Source organism: Lolium rigidum, chromosome 5 (genome assembly GCF_022539505.1).
Source record: "Lolium rigidum isolate FL_2022 chromosome 5, APGP_CSIRO_Lrig_0.1, whole genome shotgun sequence".
NCBI classification, from domain to species: domain Eukaryota; kingdom Viridiplantae; phylum Streptophyta; class Magnoliopsida; order Poales; family Poaceae; genus Lolium; species Lolium rigidum.
In genome coordinates, this window is record NC_061512.1 from 117092320 (window position 1) to 117100212 (window position 7893).

The window sequence follows — 7893 nt, forward strand, 5'->3', positions numbered from 1 at the left end:
GCAAAATTATGTAAAGTTTGATGCTTAATCAAGCATCAACTGTCATCTATATGTGTTCATCGATGAATTCTCCCGCGAGAATTTAATTTCATTTTTTCAATTCCTGTTTTACGGCTTCTGTTCTAGACGAGTGGCAAAATCATCCTAGCAGACGTTTTCGGGAGACTTAATCTTACTTTTTCGGTTCCCACTCTTTCAGTTACTACTAGAGATGCTCTAAGTTTCATGTGGTACACATAAGTGGGTTGGGCCAATCAGACGACTGATCTATCGATCAAAAAAGAACGAGGGTGACGGCATGCAGGGTGAAGTGTTGTTGGATCAGGTGGCTGAGCGCTGTGACGGTGGTGGAATTCGCCTCCATGCATGACATGTGGGGACGCGTCGATGGACGGATCAAGGATTACGATTACGCGTCGCGTCGCCCATGGTCCCATGACCTGTAGTATGTATCATCGATGATGAACAAGAAAGGGATGGGTACAGGCCCTAGTACGGCTGTCCATCAAAGCATATGTCAACACCACCAACCGCTAAGATACTAAGATCCAGTGGATGCGATGAGTGGAATATATAATACCCCTTTTTCATATTATTAGTGGCTTGTACTAGTGCACGGACTCTATATATTTGGAACCTCCTCTTGTACATGTTACTATCAATCGATACGATTCTGTACTGTAATACACTTACCATGGTATCAAGTCTCCTCTAGATCCTAAGAGCATCTCCACTCGTGCCCCCGTCGAGGCTCTCGGCGAGCGTTTTTTCCATCCGGACGGCGTAATTTGGCCCAGTCACGCCCCCGGTTCCTCGTTTTCGTTCGGATTTGGCCCTTCATCCATCCGGCGAGCCCACGCCACCCCCGGCCCCCCGGGGAGCGCTCGGGGACTCCGGACGAGTGAAAAGCGGGGAAGGGCCCGATCTGTCGGTGACTCGACGCACAAACCCCACCGCCACGTCGCTCAAAATCTCCCCCACCCCTCGTATCTCTCTCGCTGCCGGCACCACCCCGCCGGCTTGTTGCCCGATTCCCGCCGCCCTCCTTCCCCACCTGCCTATATTCCGCCGTCTTTGGACGACGGCCTATCTGGCTGCTCTTCCGCCGGCCTGTTTTCCGGCCTCGCTTGCTCGTCGTCGCTCGCGGCTCGGGTTGCCTCGACCACGCCCGTCGGTGTTCGTCCATTTGCCTCGCCGGCCATGGACTCGGACGAAGAGGAGGAGCAGATGTTCGTCGAGCTTATGCAAGAAGAGATGGCAGCAGCCGCCCAAGACGACGAGCACATGATGATCCTTGGTTGCTTGGCAAGCATGTACGCCGGACCGGCAACTCGTCGACGTGGTGGGTCGGCACGAGGTCGCCGGAAGTGCAAGCCGAGACAGCGAATGGAGGGCTACCGCATGTTGTACGCCGACTACTTCGCCGACAATCCATTGCACGGTGAGAGTGTTTTCCGGCGTCGTTTCAGGATGAGCGTAAAGCTATTTCGCAAATTGTGTATGCCATCCGCCACTTTGATCCCTACTTCAGATGCAAGGCGGATTGCACTCGGTTTGGTTGGATTTTCGTCATCGCGTAAGTGCACAATGGCTATGAGGATGCCGGCGTATGGAGCTCCCGGTGATACCGCAGATGACTATCTTCGGATGGCGGAGTCCACCGCCCTTGATTGTTTCTGCCGGTTCTGCAGGACCGTCATAGCGATGTTCGGGGACTATTTCTTGAGATCACCCACTCGTCGAAGACACTCGGAGGATCCTTGCAACAAATGAAGCTAGGGGTTTTCCAGGGATGCTTGGAAGCATTGACTGCATGCATTGGCAATGGAAGAACCTGTCCATTTGCATGGCAGGGAATGTACAAGGGTCACAAAAAAGGCTGCACTGTGATACTTGAAGCAGTGGCTACCCATGATCTTTGGATTTGACACTCTTTCTTTGGTATGCCTCGATCCAACAATGACATCAACGTCCTAAACTGCTCCCCGGTCTTTTCCAAGCTTGTTGAGGGTCATGCTCCTCCGGTGGACTATGTGATCAATGGTCGGCACTACAACAAAGGATACTACCTTGCGTACGGTATCTATCCAAAGTGGGCAACATTTGTGAAGACTATCTCCAACCCCGGCACCCCCAAACTTTGCGAGTTTGTCAAGAAACAAGAAGCTTGCCGAAAAGACGTCGAGCGAGCATTTGGTGTCCTCCAGCAGAGATTTGTCGTCGTTCGGTTCCCCGCAATGACTTGGTCCAAAGATCGATGTGGGAGGTGATGAACTCGCCGTGTGTGCCTACACAATATGATTATTGAAGATGAGCGAAAGCATCCAGCTTCCTCCGGCTGAGCAAGAAGCACCATATGAGAGAGAGGGTCCTCTTGCACGCCCTAATCACCAGGTGCCTCCATCATGGGCCGCCTTCTTTGCTATGTGCCAGGAGATTCGAGACTCTACAATGCATCGACCTGCCGCAAGATGATCCGGTGGAGCACATATGGAGGCTCCGAGGCAACGCCAACGCCGACGCCAACTAGTCCGTCTTAATTTGTTTGAAAAATTGTGAAATTGTGTGCTTCATTTGTTTCAAGCACTTGTTAAACATTGTACCGATTATCGCCGAATTTGTTTCAGCAATTTTCGTACTCTTGTTTGCCGAACTTGTTAAATTTTATGTTGAATTTGTTTGAAATATGTCAAATGGTCGAGGTTGGGGGTTTCCTGCCGGGGGGACGGCTGGAACTTTGGCGCTCCCCACGCCAAATCTTCATCCAATCCGGACGAAAATTTCGCCGGATTTGGGCGTGGGGAGCGTCAACGAGTGGGGATGCTCTAAAGCCCTCATGACGCCACCCACGCCACCTCCAGTGTAGGCGTGCAGCCACCACGCCACTTCCACTGCCACAATCGCTGAAACCTCCTCCTCCTCACCAGTGCTACACTACCTGCCACATTTTTTAGTCCCTCAACCTATTCATCTTTCGGGGTATCATCGAGGAAACACTAACCTCCAGCACGGATTCTATGGCCTTTGGCGTTGAGATGAAGTTTGCCATCTACCACGTGCTCGGAAACGTTGTCAATGGCTTTGTTCTGCAGCTTGAGGATCCTGAGTGGATCACCATCGACATGATCATCAAGTCAAGGATCTACGACGTCATTTGGTTGGAGCTCCACAACATGGTCTCGTCACCAACCGCCTCTGCACATGCCATCCGGTGGCCCCCGAAGCCATCTTGTCAATGGAATGTCACGGGACATGAACCTGATGGAGGAGTTCCACCACACAAAGAAAGCTCAAGCAGTTGCTCGGTACCTACGATGCCCGTCTCAAGGCTATCTCTAACGCTTTGCGTGATGTCGTCCATCATGTGTTGTCACACACTCTTCTTCTCTCACTCATCCCGAGGCCCGTCGCTGGTAGGTTTGGGTCGAGTGGAGTGGAGTCTAAAGTTAGCACATGCGACGTGCCCTGCAGGGGCGCCTATTTGTACCTCTTGTAAGCCGCTGGCTAGGGCTAGTCGTATCATAATATAACCCGGCGTTTGTAAACACTCTCCATATAGTGAAGTTTTTTTGGCTGGCGCCCGTGGTTTTTACCTCTGTTTGTTGGAGAGCTTGTGTCCTCTGTTGTGATTTTCTTTTTCTTTATTGCCTATCATGTTTATAACAAGTGATATCGGAGCCCGTGTTTTGATCTAGGGTTTTGATGCGTGTAGTTGACACGTCCGTTGGGAACCCCAAGAGGAAGGTGTGATGCGCACAGCGGCAAGTTTCCCTCAGTTAGAAACCAAGGTTTAATCGAACCAGTAGGAGTCAAGAAGCACGTTGAAGGTTGATGGCGGCGGGATGTAGTGCGACGCAACACCGAAGATTCCGGCGCCAACGTGGAACCCGCACAACACAACCAAAGTACTTTGCCCCAACGAAACAGTGAGGTTGTCAATCTCACCGGCTTGCTGTAACAAAGGATTAACCGTATTGTGTGGAAGATGATTGTTTGCGAGAGAAAACAGTAAAACAAGTATTGCAACAGATTTGTATTTCAAGTATTAAAGAATGGACCGGGGTCCACAGTTCACTAGAGGTGTCTCTCCCATAAGATAAAAGCATGTTGGGTGAACAAATTACAGTCGGGCAATTGACAAATAGAGAGGGCATAACAATGCACATACATGACATGATAAGTATAGTGAGATTTAATTGGGCATTACGACAAAGTACATAGACCGCCATCCAACCGCATCTATGCCTAAAAAGTCCACCTTCGAGGTTATCATCCGAACCCCTCCGTATTAAGTTGCAAAGCAACAGACAATTGCATTAAGTATGGTGCGTAATGTAATCAACAACTACATCCTCGGACATAGCGCCAATGTTTTATCCCTAGTGGCAACAAGACAACACAACCTTAGAACTTTCTCGTCACCGTCCCAGGTGTCAATGCATGCATGAACCCACTATCGAGCATAAGTACTCCCTCTTGGAGTTAAAAGTAAAAACTTGGCCAGAGCCTCTACTAGTAACGGAGAGCATGCAAGATCATAAACAACACATATGTAATAACTTGATAATTAACATGACATGGTATTCTCTATCCATCGGATCCCGACAAACACAACGTATAGAATTACAGATAGATGATCTTGATCATGTTAGGCAGCTCACAAGATCCAACAATGAAGCACAATGAGGAGAAGACAACCATCTAGCTACTGCTATGGACCCATAGTCCAGGGGTGAACTACTCACTCATCACTCCGGAGGCGACCATGGCGGTGTAGAGTCCTCCGGGAGATGAATCCCCTCTCCGGCAGGTGCCGGAGGAGATCTCCGGAATCCCCCGAGATGGGATCGGCGGCGGCGGCGTCTCGCAAGGTTTTCCGTATCGTGGTTTTTCGCCCTCAGGGGTTTCGCGACGGAGGCTTTAAGTAGGCGGAAGGGCAGAGTCGGGGGCCAGACGAGGGGGCCACACCATAGGGCGGCGCGGGCCCCCCTTGGGCCGCGCCGCCTTGTGGTGTCGCCACCTCGTGGCCCCACTTCGTGTGTTCTCCGGTCTTCTGGAAGCTCCGTGGAAAAATAGGCCCCCGGGTCTTTGTTTCGTCCAATTCCGAGAATATTTCGTTACTAGGATTTCGAAACCAAAAACAGCGAGAAAACGAGAACCGGCACTTCGGCATCTTGTTAATAGGTTAGTTCCGTAAAATGCACGAATATGACATAAAGTGTGCATAAAACATGTAGGTATCATCAATAATATGGCATAGAACATAAGAAATTATCGATACGTCGGAGACGTATCAGCATCCCTAAGCTTAGTTCTCGCTTCGTCCCGAGCAGGTAAAACGATAACAAAGATAATTTCCGAAGTGATATGCCATCATAACCTTGATCATACTATTTGTAAACATATGTAGTGGATGCAGCGATCAAAACAATGGTAATGACATGAGTAAACAAGTGAATCATATAGCAAAGACTTTTCATGAATAGTACTTCAAGACAAGTATTAATAAGTCTTGCATAAGAGTTAACTCATAAAGCAATAAATCAAAGTAAAGGTATTGAAGCAACACAAAGGAAGATTAAGTTTCAGCGGTTGCTTTCAACTGGTAACATGTATATCTCATGGATAATTGTCAACATAGAGTAATATAACAAGTACAATATGCAAGTATGTAAGAATCAATGCATAGTTCACACAAGTGTTTGCTTCTTGAGGTGGGGAGAGATAGGTGAACTGACTCAACATAAAAGTAAAGAGAATGGTCCTTCAAAGAGGAAAGCATCGATTGCTATATTTGTGCTAGAGCTTTTATTTTGAAAACATGAAACAATTTTGTCAACGGTAGTAATAAAGCATATGAGTTATGTACATTATATCTTACAAGTTGCAAGTCTCATGCATAGTATACTAATAGTGCCCGCACCTTGTCCTAATTAACTTGGACTACCGGATCTTTGCAATGCACATGTTTTGACCAAGTGTCACAATGGGGTACCTCCATGTCGCTCGTACAAAGGTCTAAGGAGAAAGCTCGCATTTTGGATTTCTCGCTTTTGATTATTCTCAACTTAGACATCCATACCGGGACAACATGGACAACGTGATAATGGACTCCTCTTTAATGCATAAGCATGTGGCAACAATTATTATTCTCATATGAGATTGAGGATATGTGTGTCCAAAACTGAAACTTCCACCATGAATCATGGCTTTAGTTAGCGGCCCAAAGTTCTTCTCTAACAATATGCATGCTCCAACCATGAAGGTGGTAGATCTCTCTTGCTTCAGACAAGACGGACATGCATAGCAACTCACATGATATCCAACAAAGAATAGTTGATGGCGTCCCCGTAAACATGGTTACCGCTCAACAAGCAACTTAATAAGAGATAAAGTGCATAAGTACATATTCAATACTACAATAGTTTTTAAGCTATTTGTCCCATGAGCTATATATTGCAAAGGTGAATGATGGAATTTTAAAGGTAGCACTCAAGCAATTTACTTTGGAATGGCGGATAAATACCATGTAGTAGGTAGGTATGGTGGACACAAATGGCATAGTGGTTGGCTCAAGTATTTTGGATGCATGAGAAGTATTCCCTCTCGATACAAGGTTTAGGCTAGCAAGGCTATTTGAAACAAACACAAGGATGAACGGTACAGCAAAACTCACATAAAAGACATATGGTAAATATTATAAGACTCCATACCGTCTTTGATGAGGTCTAGGACCCCTTTTGTGGCCCGATCTTGCGGTTGACCCGAAATCCAAGGAGGGAGAGAGGGAGAACGCGAAGAACACGAGGAACACCAAGAACACGAAGAACGCACGCACGCACACCAACCCGATACAACCGATACTTACCCCGTGGCTCGATGGACCACGCCAATAGAATCAACCCGGGAGAGACGCGCGGTAGAATCCCGGAGTGAGAGATTGGTGTTGGAGAAGAAGAGATTGGTGAGGGAGAGAGAGTAGCTTGTACTAGAATCTCACTCAACAATATCCAAATCAACAACAAGGGTTGCCTTGATTACAGAGGGATGCTAACCCTAGGGAGACAAAGCTCAAAGTCATGTTTAAGCTATCATCTTGTCTAACCCTAATTGGGGGAGAGGGATGAGCTATATATAGGCCCAGATCCGTCCAGGGGTAAAAGGGGCATTACAATAAAGTAGTTATGAGCATAGATGATAAATGGACGGCTGAGATGAAGTTGACTTCGATGGGGCCGGCAGTGCAGGCGTGCTCGGGGCGGCAGTGCCGGTGGGGCCGGCAGTGCCGGCCTGTGCTGTGGCCGGCGGCTGGAGCACTTCTCCTCCTTCTCTTTGGTCTTCCCTTCTTCTTCTTCTTCTTCTTCCTTGCACCATGATGAATGGCTCCTCTTCCCTTCCCTCGCTTCCTTGCACCATGGGTGTTCCTCCTCTCCGGTCCTCGATGACTCTTGTACCTAATGACATATAACATGCCGACATGAGGTAGCATTCCATTCAAGGTATCTACGAGGTCGAGTATCGAGAGGAAGGAGTTCACCTTGACGCGTGTAGCGTGGGTTAGGGTTGAAGGTCCACTTGGGGGACTCTTTGGCCATGGTGTAGCGTCGACGATAGGCGGGGTTGCACTTGGCGGTCTTGAGGCGGAGGTGTCCGAAAGCCACCCCGCATCATCTCCCCCCCCTTGGGGAAGAGTCGTCCTCGACTCTTGTTCCTCCTCAACGATGATGTAGGCCATGACGGTTCTCCCATGTAGTAATGGGTGGACAAAGTCGCGGTCGAAGAAGAACTTGGGGAAAAACAACTTGCAAATGGAAAGCTTGTGGATGCCAATTTGGTGATCGGCGAACAAGAGGCTCTCAATCAAATACGAAGCATCAAGTCGTTTCTCCAAGA